This window comes from Anabrus simplex, chromosome 1 (assembly GCF_040414725.1).
Source record: "Anabrus simplex isolate iqAnaSimp1 chromosome 1, ASM4041472v1, whole genome shotgun sequence".
NCBI classification, from domain to species: domain Eukaryota; kingdom Metazoa; phylum Arthropoda; class Insecta; order Orthoptera; family Tettigoniidae; genus Anabrus; species Anabrus simplex.
The window spans coordinates 1,045,535,079-1,045,553,337 of record NC_090265.1 but is presented as its reverse complement, the minus strand read 5'-3'; the positions used below and the strand labels follow the sequence as shown (position 1 = coordinate 1,045,553,337).

The window sequence follows — 18,259 nt, the reverse complement described above, 5'->3', positions numbered from 1 at the left end:
TGGGTGTACGTGTCGTCTTCATCATCATTTATCTTTATCACGACGCGCAGGTCGCCTACGGACGTCAAATCAAAAGACCTGCACCTGGCGAGCCGAACCTGTCTTTGGACACTCCCGGCACTAAAAGCCATACGCCATTTCATTTTATATATTAGAATTAAAAGCTCAGCTCAAGCTTATTCTTCTACCAATATCATTCCAGGCCATATCTCCATTGACAGCTTTGAACAAACCACTTAGTCGAGCATCTCGTCTCCTTACGACATACAGCGCTAAGATTTTGACTGCCCTTCAAAAATTGATCGCCGGGCTGAGTGGGTCAGACGGTTGAGGCGCTGGCATTCTGACCTCAACTTGACAGGTTCGATCCTGGCTCAATCCGGTGGTATTTGAAGGTGCTCAAATACGTCAGCCTTGTATCGGAGATTTACAGGCACGTAAAATAATTTCTGCGGGACTAAATTCTAGCACCTCGGCGTCTCCGAAAGCCGTAAAAGTAGTTAGTGGGTCGTAAAGCAAATAACATAAAAAATATTTAAAAAATGACTAGCTTGGCCGCGTTTAATCCTACGACTGATCCACCGAGGTAGCTTTAATGCCATAATATTCACAGTGAAAAGTCGGACGTGTTATTTATTCTGTTGTGAGACATACTGGAATCTCTATGTACCTCCATTAAAGCTGAACTTGGCAGAGCGCATGAGATTAACGGATAAACAAGTTCACATGTAGGCTACTGCTTGTTAAGTCACGCTCAACGTGATGGGGTAAACAACCTCTTGAGGAAAAGTCAACCGCTGCAGCTGCAGTTACACCGAGAAGCAGTATAGTATAGTACTTCATTTCGTGATTCATTTATCCTAAATATATACATACTCTTCAGACATTCGTTAAGTGCCATCAAAGCATAATAATAATATTAATAACAATAATCGAGTGAGATGGTCGTGTGGTTAGGGTCGTGCAGCTGTGAGCTTGCATTCGGAACATAGTGGGTTCGAATTCCAACGTCAGCAGCCCCGAAGATGGTTTTCTGTGGTTTCCCATTTTCACACCGGCCACTTCCTTCCCACTCCTAGCCCTTTCCTATCCCTCCATCACCGAAAACCTTCGTAGTGTTAGTGCATCATTTAAACCGACAGCAATATTAATAATAATTGTATCGGGAGGTACACCCCAACGCCGCGCATTTAAATCTAGCGCCTAAAAGAACTCCTCTACTTGAGAAACCGTGAACTTGAAACTAGACCTACTTAAAACTTTACTCACAAGATGTCACCACTAATATATGATATAATTTTGTTATTGTGAAGGTTCCTGAACTGACTGTATTTCTACTTGTTTTGTTTGACATTCATCAAGAAGTTTGGACTTTCTCTCATAGATGACACTACCAAAAAACTATGATCATGCACCCTGGAGCGAAGTGAAAGAACTTTTGATTTAAAGAAGTTTTGTATTCGTAAGTTTTTTATTGATTGATGTTCATTTATTTTTGGGTTGGCATTATTTATCTTTTCTTTCCGCCAGTTTTGAATCTAGCTAATCCCTAATTTCTGTAATTAATTTTCCGCCTATCACAGGCTTCTTCCTCGATTCTGAGTGTTACTTTCGAATTTGACCAATACAATTCTGTGGGTGTGTCTTGATTATTCATGAATGATCTCGAACTTTCCCCGAGGGTTTATAAACTGCGGCCTTTCTCGTCTCTTGGCCATTTGATCGTCATCTAACTAAGTGTGTATGTCAAGCAGGAGGCGGGTGGCGCCTCTTTCATCATGCAGCAGTTCTTCAGCAAGGTAATGGCCACTTAACATCTTACTTTCTTGCTTGCTCCGCAGTTTAACCCGAGGGAAAGGTCCGACTCATTAACTATGTAAAATACTTTTCTAAAAATGTAACTTTCTGCCGGCTAATGTAAAAACTTCATAAAATCTTTAACTGTAAATCGGGGATAGAGAGTGATGTACCCTCTCGAGCTCCCCTTCATATTGGTTTGAGGTGACTACGTTTTGTAACGGGTTTTCTTCCTTTCTGTAATGTCTTAATTTATCCTTATACGAGTCACCTCCATACTTTGGGAATAGCCCCTGTTTCATCGGCCTAGTGCCCTTTAGGTTTTAGAAATTAATTTCTAGGAGTGCAAGTACACGCCTCCATTCAATTTGTGTTTCGGGCCATTTACTTAACCTGATTTTTTCCTCAACGGCCCAATAGGTTGGGTACTAGATACCCCTGTTTCAACTTTTTGTAAATTGTGCCTTGGTGGCGAGTGATGGCAATTTTCTGATATTGCCTTGAATAGGCTTGGAAAACTGAGAGCACGTCAGCTCTTTTCAAGTGTTGTAAAAATGCCTCTGGCAGGCTTGATGTTGTAAATTGTGAGCAAGTGCTCCATGTATTGAGGGATTTCTGCCCTTGAGTAATTTTGTGCTTTTCTAAATTTGAGCTAGGAGCTCAAGAACTGTAAAGCGAGGGGCTTGAAGTCCAGTTTTTTTTTTCCAAACAGTCACTAAACTTTGGATTTCTTGTCTTGTCTAGAATTTGTCAGTGTACCTGACATTTCATTGTCATGAAAATTTTGTTATTTAAGAAAATATAACCTTCAGTTTGAGTTTTATATTTTTCTTGACATTGTAGTTAGACCCATTCACCCCGGAACTCCTTTCACCTCTTCTGCTCCACGGGCATCTCCGTAACAATAATCTATATATATAAAATAAGAGTTTTGTCTGTACATTGCTCAGAATTTGAAAAGAATGGTATTTCTGTATCTATCATGTCCACAGTAACAAGAAAATGCAGTTTTTGCTTTTCCGTAATTTATGTCTGTCTGTCTGTCTGTCTGTCTGTCTGTCTGTATGTATGTATGTACACGCATCACGACAAAACGGCTAAAGAGAATTTAATAAAAATCGGTATGTAGAGTCGGGGGGTGAACCGCTACAATCTAGGATATAAATTATTTTATTCATGCTGAGTGAAATGTAGTTTAGGGGAAGGCCTAAAATTCAGTTCTCAAATATTTATGTTATTAGTGGTCCTATTGATAAATACTACATAACTAAAGTTATAGTCTATAGAATTAAATTTCTGATCATTTACGTCTTATGCATTTTTACCGTACCGACTATGATCACACATATATTCATGAATTTGGATTTTTGTTGCTAAGTACACATCAGCGCCGAGCCACGAGAAAATGGGTAAACAGAATTTAATGAAAATCGGTATACAGAGTTGGGGAAAAAGAAACTACAGTTTAAGCTATAAACAATGTTATTCACCCTGGGTGAAATGGTAGTTTAGGGGAAGGCACCTAAAATTTAATTTTTAAATACCTATGTTCTTGGTCCTATGGAAAAGTACTACATAACAAAAGTTATAGAGAATATAATTTCCGATCATTTATGTTTTATTCAGTTTTACCGTACCGACTATGATAAGAGTGGTATTTCAGAACCGGAAGACAATTAATAGTGTGAAGGCCTACAATGTCGAAAGCGCGTAACATAGATCAACAATAACATTACACTGACCGTTGTTTGTTGTAATGTTCTTTGTCTCTTATGCTGCCGCTCAACTCCGATAGATGGGATTACTGCTGCGTACCGAGTTTAACAGCCTAACTGAATATTGGCGTGAAATAGCTGAGGAGTTAGATAACTTTCTTCTTTAGCATGCCATTCCTCTGGTTCATACATTTTCTGATACTGCTGGTACGTAACACACTGGTTCATCATAGTATGCCAGCTATTCGATACCTACTCTGACGCGCTGTTTTGAATGAGCAGTGTGCGCACATAAGTCAGAGGCTCAGTTAGTAGTAGTAGGAGTAGTAGTATGAACTGGTCTGGAATTACAATTTAGCCCTATTCCAAATTACAGTATCACAATTCACTAAATAACTCAAAATTCAACCCTGAAAAGAGCCGTTTGTTAGGAAAATTTTCTTCCTCTTCACTTTCATTAAATTAATTTTATTCCAAATTAGCAGCGAAAATGTGGTTTCTTCTCTGGCTTGGAGGAAAAATTGCCTCCACGTCAGACAGTTCTTTCCCCGCCAGTATTGTGAATTGAGATTTTCCGACTCATTGGGTACTCCCAGAAAACAGATAAGTAAACGGGCATAGTTATTGCCCTGGGACTATCCACTATTTGAAACCCCCCCGCCGAAGAAAAGGACGAAGATTGTTAACGGATCACGGATGTCTGCGTCTTGGTCATTCCAGCTCTGTAGCTTTGGACTGTTAGTTCGCAGCATAGTACTGTTCGTTAAGAGTGAGAAAATGTGTGGTTTTTCATTTGATCGAGTATTTCATATGAAGGCATTGCTTTTAATCGCGCCATACCTACTGGCGTCATTGTAATGACCCATGTTCATTTCAATTGGGAACACCACTAAGAGAGTCTTTCTGAGAATCTATACAGGCAGGCGGAGAGTGAGTGTCTGCCATTTTAATGAAAACTCCCCAACCTGATTGTGACTGACGGTAGGCAAGCTGGCCTACCAGTACAATGAAAATTCCGTAACCCCGTCTTAATATGAGAAAAGACGTTGGTGACTTGCCCGTCGTGCTTCTAGAGCAACTTTAAGAGCTATGCAACTTAATACAATCTTGCTCATCACGTTTACACTACCTAACCTAGAATTCTGTATAAAATTTAGAATTCCGTAGCGAAGCACGGGTACATCAGCTAGTAATAATAATAATAATAATAATAATAATAATAATAATAATAATAATAATAATAATAATAATAATAATGGGCTTTACGTTCTTTAGACTACTATAGGTCTTAATGGATTCCAGTGTGTCGTAATAATAATAATAATGTTATTTGCTTTACGTCCCACTAACTACTTTTACGGTCTTCGGAGACGCCGAGATGCCGGAATTTAGTCCCGCAGGAGTTTTTTTACGTCCCAGTAAATCTACCGGCACGAGGCTGTCGTATTTGAGCACCTTCAAATACCACCGGACTGAGCCAGGATCGAACCTGCCAAGTTAGGGTTAGAAGGCCAGCGCCTTAACCGTCTGAGCCACTCAGCCCGGCCCAGTGTGTCGGAAATTTGCCCTGGAAAGCATTTTGTTTAAGTTTCTAGTAAGTTTCCAGTAAATTAAATGGGACGAATCTGTCGAATATAAACATTTTTTAATACAAACTGCTCTACACAGTCGGTGTACCGTACTAAACTTTATATTAAGGAGGGTGAATTGTGTAAACATTCTACAATTACAATAAATCTCTTTCAATTTATTCACTACAAATTGATACCGATTGATTACTCCTTACTTAAGCATTATTCATATTTAAAGAAAAATAACATAGTACCGGTAAATGTTGATGTCTTTCAACAGTCTGAACAGCAATACCAATACGATTGATATATCCAGCAGTGTTCTGAGCTTTTGAGAGGTGGCAGGTTAGATGTGAGTTGCCCTTTTCTTTTTGCTATAGGTTTTACATCCCACCAACTCGATCTTGTACTGACGATGGGATAGGGCAGGGCTAGGACTGGGAAGAAGTGACCGTAGCCTTAATTAAGGTAGGTACAAACTCAGTATTTGTCTGGTGTGAAAATGGGGAAACCACGGAAAGCTTCAGGGCTGTCGACAGTGGCGCATCCTGCATGATAGGTCTCATAAAATGATAATACTACCAATAATAATACGTATGATGTCTACCCCATAGTCCTGATCCCTGATACGAGGTCGGGGATGAGGTGAGATGAAATGATATAGCATGTTTCTATGGCCGGATGCCCTTCCTGTTACCAGTGAAGATGAAATGAATGGCGGTGAATGAAAGTGGGCAAGGAGGTTGAAAAGATCAGCTGTGGCCTATGAATAGGAACTGTCCAGTATTTGCCTGGAAGTGAATATAGGAAACCACAAAAACCATTTTCAGGACAGTCGACGGTGGTTGTCTCCCGAATCCAGAGCTTGGCTTCATAGCTGTAGCACGTTACAGGCGCGGCCGCTCGGCTCGGTAATATAATAATAATAATAATAATAATAATAATAATAATAATAATAATAATAATAATAATAATAATAATAATAATAATAATAATAATAATAATATCCCTTCTTCTCCAAGTAACCTACTCGTCACGAGTACTCATCGAATATTAACTCTTGTGGTTGTTTAATCAAATTGAGAAACGGTTCCTCCTGTCGTCCTTGTTTCCTTCGTTTGTAATATATACAGTATTCTCCTTTTCTACCTCTTTCGCCAGTCTGGCCCTTCCTTCCTTCCTTCCTTCCTTCCTTCCTTCCTTCCTTCCTTCCTTCCTTCCTTCCCTTCATCGTTCCTCTGTTTTCTATGATTCTTTGTTTCCTTCCTTTTTATTTAATTCCTGTGTCAACTCTTCCTTTCTTTCTTTCTTTCTTTCTTTCTTTCTTTCTTTCTTTCTTTCTTTCTTTCTTTCTTTCTTCCCCAACAAAGCACGGCAGGCTGCAAGTTGCTGTTCCATGTCATTGTCAGATAATTAATTTTCAAATCTGTTGTAATGTGGTCATGCATTGTTGACCACGGTACTTGAAGTTCAGCTGTTCTTTTGCGAATGGATTTAATTGGAAACTGCTTAGTTGATTGAGCGATGGCGGCACACGTTTTTTTCCGCGTTTTCTGACGTCCACTACGCGGCCTGTCTTTGACACTGCCTGAAGCAAAATAACGTTTCTCCCAATCAAGCAGAGTAGCTTTTCGAGGTGGGAGCTTGCCAAAGCGATCTCTAAACGCACTCATTATCTCTGGCATTGTTTGCCCTGTTTGTGGTCGTTCGTGCACCCACACACACGCCACTAATCGCTCCTCAACAGTGTAACTGTATCTGCTCATATCATCCATGGCTTCATAATTGAAACAAGACTGACAACAATGCTTTTTGAGAGCTTCAGTGCAGGGATACCAATATAACTATTTAATTCCCCAATTATACAAAGTCAATAGTCCATGTCGTAATATAACAAAATAATATATGTAGATCGAGTCATAGGCTAAGTCATGGCAACTATTTTTTTCTCGTGAACAGGAGACAACACAAAAAATCTAAGATATGCATTTGGAAACGTACGGTACGTACTTGCGTATGATACCACCAGATGGTATGTAAACAACAGTGTGAGTCTAAGCATGCCCCCAAGTTCAGTGTGTGAGTGAGAGCGTCACAAAATGGAAGTCAACAAGCAGGAGTAACGATCGTATATTAAAATAGCAGTTTTCCGCGGCAGAAATGCAAAGTGCCTCGCCCAGGCCGTCTAGTGTACATGGTCAAAGATGTTTATTACAATTCCTTTTTGTTGTACCAATTACGCCGTGCAGCGCGAACCAAACGTCCAGATCTTTTGGACAACACCATAATCCTACACGATAACGCGACAGCTCACACAGCAGCCATCGTTCAGCGTTGTTTACAACGGTGGGGATGGGAGGTTCTTCCACACCAACCTTATTCGCCTGAACTGAGCCTATGTGACTATAATCTAATTCCCAAACTCAAGAAGCCATTACGTGGACAACGGTTTGCTAACAAAGAGGACATCGTAACAGCATTTTGGAGAGAGGTGTCACACGTTAGCGATACACATGCAGCGAATGGTATTCAGCGCCTGCCCCACCGCTGGCAACGCACAGTGGAAACCTTGGGTGATAATTTCGAAGGTCTGTAACCAGTGAAGACCTGTCCCTTGTACGTAGTCTTGTGTATTTGCTGTCTATACCATAATAAAACAGCGTTTACCAATGGCTTGTGTTCTGTCACTTTCTTACGAGAATCTCCTGAAGTCAGAATTTGTCTTCAGGCACTGTGCAAAAGTACATGCCCTATATTTACAAATGCATATCTTAGATTTTCCGTGTTGTCTCCTGTTCGCGAGAAAAAAAAATGTTACCATGACTTATGACTCGACCCTCGTATAAAATTAGGGGTACGGGGACTTCTCGGACACCCTGTAGCCTACAATTCGAGTTAGGCAGACTGATTTTTGGCTAAGTTTGACATGCCTGTCTTGTACTGCTGGTGTTGGTTGGGAACTCACGACTGGCGACCATCGTCACAAGCAGTTAAAACATTCGTGTGATTTATAACGTAGCCGTACAGGTTAATTACTTCGTAGAAGTTAAGTTGCCATGCGGTGTTAATAGGCCTTGGTGTTGCAAGCACAGATAACAAGAAATAAAGACTAGCAGGCATTCCTTACAGGGAACAGCTCTAAGGCGCGGAAGTTTGGCATGAAATCAGTTTAACCAGAAATTTCCTCCATAGCCATAACTCTCGAACTCTCGTGGGCCCAACTATAGGAGAAATAAGTCCAGCAGCAACACTTATTTCTTGCACAGTTGGCAATTGAAGTTAACTTTAACTTTTGCCTATGTCAGGTGTTCGTGTCTGCAAGCGTCCCATGGAACGTGCTTACCAATCCCACCATGAAAACATTCTTAGAAAACATCAGTGGCTGCATCCACGGAACAAAACCTAAAAGAAACTATTTATACACACAAGAAACCTAAAATGAATGTTTACAACTCCTAAAACTCCGGGCCCTAGTCATAACACAAACAAACGACATCTCTTTTTATACTGTCGACTAAACAATGTAGGTAAATTATACAATTGATTAATAAAACTTTCTTCAGCTTATTTCTCGAGTTTTTGGAGCCACCCATACCCATTTTGGTTTTGGTCGGGAAACTTTCCTGACGTCACGTGATATTTGAGATGAAATTCTCAACTCAGGATCGACCGGGACTTGAACCTCAGTCTTGCGGGCGGCAAGCTGGCAGCTAGGCCACTGAGCTAATCACGCCCTTATACTATTAATAATAATAATTTATTTAATCGCCGGGCTGAGTGGCTCAGACGGTTAAGGCGCTGGCCTTCTAACCCCAACTTGGCAGGTTCGATCCTGGCTCAGTCCGGTGGTATTTGAAGGTGCTCAAATACGGCAGCCTCGTGTCGGTAGATTTACTGGCACGTAAAAGAACTCACGCGGGACTAAATTCCGGCACCTCGGCGTCTCCGAAGACCGTAAAAGTAGTTAATGGGACGTAAAGCAAATAACATTATTATTTTTATTTATTTAATCCGTTTACCCTCCAGGATATTTTTTCTGCGGGCTCAGCGAGGGATCCCACCTCTATCGCATCAAGGGCAGTGTCCTGGAACGTGAGACATTTGTTCGGGGATAAAACTGGGTTGGAGGACCAGAAGCTCTCCCAGGCGACCTCACCTGCTATGCTGAACAGTGGCCTTATGGGGGGATGGGAAGACTGGAAGGGATGCATAAGGAGGAGTTAGATACCATCTCGGCATTTGCCTAGAAGAGAAGTGGACTTCGAGGATGGTTGAGGTGAGAATCGAACCCCATTCTACTCAGTCGACCTCCCGAGGCTGAACGGACTCCGTTCCAGCCCTCGAACTACTTTTCAAATTTCGTGACAGAGCCGGGAATCGAACCCGATCCTCCGGGGGTGGCAGCTAATCACACAAACCACCAAACCACCACACTGCAGAGGTGGAAATAATAATAATAATAATAATAATAATAATAATAATAATAATAATAATAATAATAATAATAATAATAACAGAATTTAATGAAAATCGGTATGTAACGTCACTACAGTATAGGGAAAGGCGCCTAAAATTTAAATAAGTTACCTATGTCAATGGTTCTATCAAAAAGTACTACATAACCAAAAGTTAAAAAGAATACAATACAATCCGATCATTTATGTCGCATACAGTTTTACCGTACCGACTTTGATAACAGAATTCATGAATTTAGACTTTCGTTGCTCTGTTCATATCAACGCCGAGCATTGGTAACATGGAAATATTGTTGAATCGTGTTAACTGGTGATGGTTTATATCATGATTGTGGTCGCCATCTGTCCATATCGACAAGGAAAATGATGAAGATGGTTATTAAAATATGCGAAATAATCGTAAAGGAACGATCGCTCGAAGAATAAGACAAGATGGATTCATGAAAGAAGGAAGGACTCCCTTTACATTAGATGCACTAATATCACAGTCGGAAAAAAATTAATGTGCAGGCTTACAGTATCGAAAACTCATAAAACTGATCAACAGTAACATTACGTTGAACATTATTGTGATGTATTTTGTCTCTTGTGCTACCACTCATCTCCGATAAATGGGATTACTGCTGCGCCCCGAGTAAAACAGCGTGCCTGAATGATGGCAGAAAGTAACTGGGGAGTTAGATAATTTTGTACGTGCAAAATGATTGCCCCGTTGATATCATCACGATATAAACAGTCATATAGAATTCAAACCTGTACCGGTCCCACGGTCTGGGGGTAGGGAGCCAGCCTCTTACCGGGAGGCCCGGCTTCGATTCCCAGCCAGGTCAGCGACTTTTCCCTGGTGCTGAGGGTTGGTTCCAGGTCTCCTCAGCCTACTCGAGAAGAATTGAGGAGCTATCTGAAGGCGAAATAGTGGTGCCGGTCTAGAAAGCCAAGAATAACTTCCGAGAGGAAACGTTACGCTGACCACCCGTCACCTCGTAATCTGTAGCCTTCTGGGTGAGCAATGGTCGCTTGGTAGGTCAAGGATCGTCAGCACCATGGGGGAAGCAATTTCTACATTTTTCGGTTTTCGCCTTGACTTCTTTCCAAGATTCTATTAATTTTATTTTTTCTTTGCTAGTAGTTTAAAATCACGTTAACTCGTAGAAGGTTTACGGCGACTCAAGGATGGGAAAGGGCTAGAATTGGGCAGGTAGCGGCCGTAGCCGTAATTAAGGTGCAGCCCAATCATTAACTTGGTGTGAAAACGGGAAATCGCGGAAAACCATTTTCAGGGCTACCGACAGTGTGATTAGAACCCACATCTCCAGACTGCATGCGAGGTGAACCAAGCAGTCAGTTCGCTCGTAGTAGAATTCTAGTACAATTGGCAGCACAGATGAAGAACTGGCCATAAAACTTTGATACAAACTCAGGAATAAGTGAAGTTTTGACCTCACATTGTAACTACCGATATTGAGAAATCGGCCAATTAATCTTGAAAACAACCACAGAGACTTAGTATAGGGCCTAGTTGTTGAATGATGTGGGTTCTTTTCTCTTCCCCATGGCACTGCAGCCCTGACGGACCTGGGACTACCAAGCGACCGCTGCTCAGCCCGAAGGCCTGAAGATGATGAGGTGTCATGTGGTCAACACGACGAATCCTCTCGGCCGTTATTCTTGGTTTTCTAGACTGGGGTCGCCATCTCACCGCCAGATAGATCCTCAATTGTAAATCCCGTAGGTTGAGTGGACCTCGAACCATGCCTCAGGTCCAGGTAACATTCCCTGACCAGGCCGGGAATAGAACCCGGGGCCTCCGGGTGAGAGGCAGGAACGCTACTCCTACACCGTGGGGCCGGCGATGTAGGCTCTAGAGTGGGAATTTCTACAAGGTATCGGAAGCGTTTCGTGAACGCCATCTCAATACAACTATTATCGGTACTCAAATGAGTAATTGAATCATTCATTACTTTTGAGTGTCATACGTTTTCAGAATGTTTTCTTTATAGATTTACTGTAGGTCTATATCGGAATATTGTTGTCTTTCTCAACATAGTTCCAGTGGGGACAGGATAAATCTTTCTAAAGTCAATATATCAGTTGAATATTCGATACAGACAAATGGAATTGGAAGCTGCACTGTTCGAATCCCCGGCATTGATGGTGACGGAAATGTTTTCTGATCTCTCTGCACTCACTCGAAGTAAATTCTGAGGTAGCACCTTATTCCAATTTCCGAGAGACCAAATCCTGATGCTCACCACCACTGGGTGCCCGCCTCCGTAGCGTAACGGTTAGTGTTATTAGCTGCCGTCCTCGGGGGCCCGGGTTCGATTCCCGATACTGCCAGAAATTTAAGAATGGCAGGAGGGCTGGTAGGCTATGTGGTTGAAATGGTAGATGCAGCTCACCTCCAATGGGGGTGTGCCTAAAAAGAGCTGCACCACCTCAGGATGAGGACACGAGTTTACTTTACTTACCACGACTGGGTGTTGTTTTCACGATATTCTTTAGCGTCGAATCTCGAATGCGCGTTGCGAACATCTCAGTGGTATTGTGAGGTAGTCTTAGCATGTTGACTACAATGGAGAGTCGTATACAGTTGGTATGCTTAAAGCAAACATCACAACATTTAAGTGAATATGAGATATGAAAGCAATTTGCATATTAACAACTGAGCAGTATGCAGGCTCGGAGTTTGACTTCTTCCATGAGGAGGTGTAACCCCATGGAAGCAGAGTAAGTAACACGGCTATACCACATCCTGATCTTTCAACATCCTGTTTTTTCCTATGGCACATCAAAGATGACTGCAGAGAGGATACATGACTTCCTGTTTTCATCAAGACGACGATGCATTGTTACGCCGAAAATCTGCAATGTTATATCCGGAAACAGATTCCTTCCTTCTATTGCAACGAGCTGTAGGTGTTGACTATGGTAGTAGTGGTGGGGAAGTGCAGTTGTGTAAAGGCAACTGGGCAGGGAGCTTACATCTATATAGCACGCACTTGTTATTACAGACGTTACTGATACTTGAACCCTTACCTTCTACATCTTCAAAGGACATAACGGACCCTACGCAGATACCTTTGTTTCTTGCATTGTACGCAGTTTGTAAATGCCTCTAATTAACCGCAACAACAACATGATACATTATCATTAAAACTATTATGCTATTGAGCCGTCTTCACAATATCCTGTTTACAACTTTGCTATTGGCTTTACATCGCACCGACACAGATATGTCTTATGGCGACAATGGGACAGGAAAGAGCTAGGACTGGGAAGGAAGTGGCCGTAGCCTTAATTAAGGTACAGGCCCAGCATTTGCCTGGTGTGAAAATGGGAAACTACGGAAAACCTTCGTCAGGGCTGCCGACAGTGGGGTTCGAACCTACTATCTCCCGAATACTGGATACTGGCCGCACTTAAGCGACTGCAGCTATCGAGCTCGGTCTATTTACAACTAGCTCTTTGGCGTCGTTACCTATGATTCACTAAAAGTGAGTCTAACAATCGCCCCCTTGGCCTCTTTCTGAGTATCTTACCACCCATGGACGAGTCCAGTAATTTCCGAGGAACCTATTCTCCTCAAAAGACTCCACCACCGAAGTCAGCTCACACGCACATCTTCATCGAGTTCACTTCTTAGTCTTTACCCAGTTTTCATTCCCGTACATCGAAGTCGGTCTGAACAACTGAATGATGTAAGGATAATTTCGTCCGAGAGATCGCTTCTTCCTTACAGAATACTGCTGATTGTAACTGCGAGCTCAATGCATAAGCCTTGGTGCACATTGATTGAATACTCTGTTAACTACACTATAGGAATCGTAACAGAAGGGGATAAACTTGGACTCAAAATTAACACCAACAAGACAAAGGTGATGGTCATTATCAGAACTCGTTACACCCACATTCTTACGAACATTTATGAGGAACAAGCTGAACAAGTGCGGAAGTGCCTTGGCAGCTGGATTGCTGAGGACTTAGACACGAATTTAGAGATCCGTGTTCGAATAGAAATGGCTCCTGCTAGCTTTCTGGAAATGAAGAAGCCTCAGCTTGGAGACACGCCACGACTTCGTCAGATGCTATGTAGATTCAGTGCTTCTGTACGGCGCCGAAACATGAATTCTAAAACGCAACACCATTAAGAGAATAAATGCCTTCGAGGTGGGTGTGCTGAAGGATGTTACAGATCTCGTGGACTGACAATTTCTCCAATGCTGCCGTATTCAGACGCAAGACGAGGGAACGAATGTTGATGTGTACAATCGAGAAAAGAAAGAGCGTGCCTTGGGCAGATTATTAGGAACAAAACGTACAACGTACTTAAATTGATCATGCTGGGTAAAATTGATGGATCGCGGTCGAAGGAAACACTTTTGGCTGAGGAACTTACGGGACTGGACAGGACTAGATTCCAGTAGACTGATGAGGACAGTCGAACATCGTACAGACTTTGCTATGATTGTGGCCAACCTTCAGTAATGGAGAAGGCACTACAAGAGGAAGAATACGACCATCCCGAAAGAATGCTCACCCTAGGTACTTGCTCCAGTTTTGTATTCTGTATCTGATATTCAGTCCGCTTAGGTTTGTTGCTAACTGACATCACTGTAGCGTTGGAAATGATCATTTTAATATGAGGCGCTCAAAATACAAGTGGTGCAAGTCTACAGCAACTGTTAGTGAGATGTTCATTATTTTAATTATTTGTAAACACAAAATACTCTGTTAAATACACCACAGGAATATCAAGATCCAAAATAGAACTTGTGGCTGGACTTTCTTCGGCTTATCCCAGATATTTCTGGGGTCATAGGGGCGATGGGTTCAGGGCAGGGCTAGAACTGGGGAGGAAGCGACCGTGGTCTTAATTAAGGTACATCAAAGCATGTAGTATTGCTGTCATGTACTGGAACATGCTGTGAATACTGTGCTAAATTTATAAATAAAATCGTAACGACTGTGTATCTGTACATTGACGATGTTGGCGAAATTTTCATACAGCTATCCGTTTAAAGGGTAATAATGACCAACTGCATATTTTCTGGCTTTAGTTTCCTGAAAATCCTAATTTTTACCGCCCTCCCTCAAAATCAAGAATGTGGCACAATCTGCCAGACGAGCTAGAAAATTGAAATTTGGAAAAAACTATACGTTTTAGCCTGTAACCGACGGAAAACTTCCAAGATCTTTACATTTTTTTATCCCCGAAGAATATCGAAATATCGAGGCAATTCTAATGATGGTGCAGACCTTCGTTTCGAGGTATTTCCTGGCTAAACGGTAAGTCCTATCACAAAACAGAAGGCACAGTCTGCATTCAATTTGGAGCGATCTACAACTTTGGCCCTATGACTTTTTGTCGTATCCTTCTCCCGTATACGTTAGATTTGGCTGTGTTTCGCGACTGTAAGTAAATTTTGCACTTTTGACACGCATAATTCACACTTTGAATCACTTATAGGAAAGAAAGAATAATCAAATTCTAAATGATCATTGGCCCACACAGTAGCCATATGTGAGCTAAATTCTATGTTTGTAGCTGCCACATAATTATCCGAAAAGTAGTGCACTGTGAGACAATCTTACCCAAATTTCACCCTATTCACCGTCTCTAACTCAATCTCACCCATGAATAGATAAGATACGAGAATATATCATTGGACCAGCCATTTAAACCGCTACATACGGCGTCTTATGGTACAATCCGTTTGTCGATATGACGTACCGTTTAGCAGCAGTTAATCTGTAAATGAAGGTCTGCAATATTTTGGACATGCATATACTTTTGTATGTATATATATACTATGAATCACTTATAGGAAAGATATAAACATCAAATTCTATACGATCATATGTGAGCAAAATGCTATTGTTGTAGCTGTCACATAATTATAATGCACTGTGAGACAATCTTACCCAAATTTCACCCTATTCACCATTTCTAACTCAGTCTGACCCACGAATAGATGAGATACCAGAAAATATCATAGGAGCAGCCATTTAGACAGCAAAATACGGTGTCTTATGGTACAATCCGTTTATCGATATATATATTGGTGTCGATTTTTAGCGATCAAGAATGGATATGTCTGCTATTGTAATCAGTACTCCCCACACCGACTTTGACTGGCAGTAGGCATGGAGTCCTTTTCCAACTCCTGTCTAGGTGTCATTAGTAAGGAGGGCCTACCATTGTAAAGAATAATTCCCTTCTCGATTTCACTTGCAGAAGGCAAGGGGACGTGCAGTTTTGTTCAAAACTCCCCTACCCGTCTGTGTTTGGCTGTGGGCAAGGGTGCCCGCCATTATGAACAAATGTACCTAAAATGTGACTGGCATTAGGCATAGCGGCCTGGTATTGTAATGGAAACTCACCAACTCGGTGTGATTGGCAGTAAGCTGGGTGGCATTAGGAAAAGGGGCCTGTCATTATAATTATAACAGCACAACTCAAGTTTGACTAGCAGTAGGCAAGTTGCCCGCCATTATAAAAAAACTTCTCAACTGTAATCTGTCTGGAAGTAGGAAAGGGGGCCTGCGATTGTAACGAAAACGTTCCAAATCGATCGTGACCCCGCACTAGGCGTTGGGGCCTGCCATTATAATGTAAACTTCCCAACTCCATTGTGAATGGCAGTAGGCAAGTGAGCCTGCCGTTATCATCTCAACTCCGCAATTCACACTTTACATTAGAAACAGCGTATCGGGACCATCTCATGCTGTTTCTCGGATAACGCTAAGAGACACGCAATTTAAAAGAAAATGATTTACTGCATGTACAATAATTTACTTCGATATCCGTATATAATGTAGAATACCGTAGCGAAGCACGGGCACAATTGCTAGTAAATAAATAAAGATATAAAAATACATACATACAAATAATCACTTGCATATTGTTTTCACATGTTATACAATGTTAACAGTTCTCTATCGGGATTAATCATGAACAATAACAATATTTTTTAAATACAAAATGTAAGTTAACTGTAAAAATGTCACCTCATTATAAATATAAACTTTTTAAAACTGTGACTGGCGGTTATTTGCCACTATAGGAAGATTCTTTATCGAGAGGAGGCAAATCGAAGGAATGAATGGTAGTAAATCCAGTATGTATTTTTCCTCGGCCTCCGAAACTGGACGTCGCTGGCGGTAGAGAAGATCCTGATGTAGTAGCTAGAGTGCAGGTCTTCCTCTACGAGTATTTGCTAAATTTATTTCAAAAAATTTGGCTGTTCTTATACTTCTGATAAAATGTGCTTATTTTTTAAAATTCAAACTGTATGCACGAGATACCGACTGCTCTTCACTATCCGTTTAGTCTAGTCCGTGTCATTATTCAGTTCTTTACACAAATGAAAATAGTAGTACACACTGAATAAAACAACAAACCGTAAAGTAAGGGTTATGAGTAGGGCTAAAATAAAAGACACGCCAGGCCTCGCAAACCATGGGGATTGGAGGAGAACAAAAGTTGAGCAAGGTACGTCAGGCACAAAAGATGAAAGTTTCGAGCTTTGCAAAAGTGTCATACTCAACTAGGGGACCCGTGGTCGCCATCCCACGCTACCAACTCGGGTGCTCCAGTCTCATGCGGCAGGCAGCGGATACCGTTAATTTATTATGCCACTGCCAGCCATAAGGAATGGCACAGAACCTCCGACAGCGGGTCGGCATCCATGATTCGGCAACTCTGGTACGGTTAACTCAAATTAGGAAGGAAAAAAATGCCTCCTTGGCGGTCACCAAGCTTCTGTGTGGAGACGGTTTCAGAAGAAGTTGAAGTGCTACAGTCTGAAACCGAACCGCGAAATAAATTTACCATCCATATTGATAGAATTTAAAATGTTTTATCTATTAAATCTTAAATTATACAATTTTAGACTTCCACTATTCGTATTCAGTGAGCGTTATATGCTAATACTGACTTTCAACTCATGAAAACAAGAACGGCCAAATATTTGATAAAGTGTGTCACACATTCTTCTTTGATGTGTATGGGGTTTAATCATAACTTGCGATTTCCATCCGGTATAATCACGTTTCATTTAATCTGAACTGACGTTTATCAGCATGACGAACATTTAATGTATTAATGTCACACATTTCTTGACACCACTAGGAAACTAAAGAAAGATTATCACCGGACTAAATTACTATAGTTACTGACTTCATAACATTGTAATTCGGAATTACACCAGCTTGTAATCGTGCATTTGTTTCGGCCAAGTCACTGCTTGTAACAGCACCGTTGTTTGTTATCAAATAATCCACATGTATCACAGCAGGCTGCTTCCTGCAGGTGCTGTTTCCCAGAAGCTTAGACAATGCTGCTTTAAGTGAGTATCGTTGTTAAAGATAGATTAGAGGAAGGTCTTTCTAGAAGACTTTAACCTCTGGTAGTGATTTTCCTGAAGAGCTGACATATTCTGTCATAATTCCAGATAATATTTACAGTTAGATGTCTTAGGCACGTTAATAGTTTTAGTATGAGGTATTCCAGGTAGGTTTTTTGTTGGGTGGGTAGTGTAACAAGGCACTGACACTTCAGGTTTTTGGTGATAACGGGATGGAAAAAGGGTTAGGATTTGGAAGGAAGCAATTTTTTTTTTTTTTTTTGCTATTTGCTTTACGTCGCACCGACACAGATATGTTTTAGCGACGATGGGATAGGAAAGACCTGGAATGG

The 18,259-nt window shown here is 41.3% G+C and overlaps 1 protein-coding gene across 1 annotated transcript in view; it reads right to left on the bottom strand.

The window, feature by feature from the left end:
• Nucleotides 1-18,259, bottom strand: part of LOC136857934 (FMRFamide receptor) — a 434,139-nt gene that overhangs the window by 77,304 nt on the left and 338,576 nt on the right. The gene's annotated exons all lie outside the window — the stretch shown is intronic.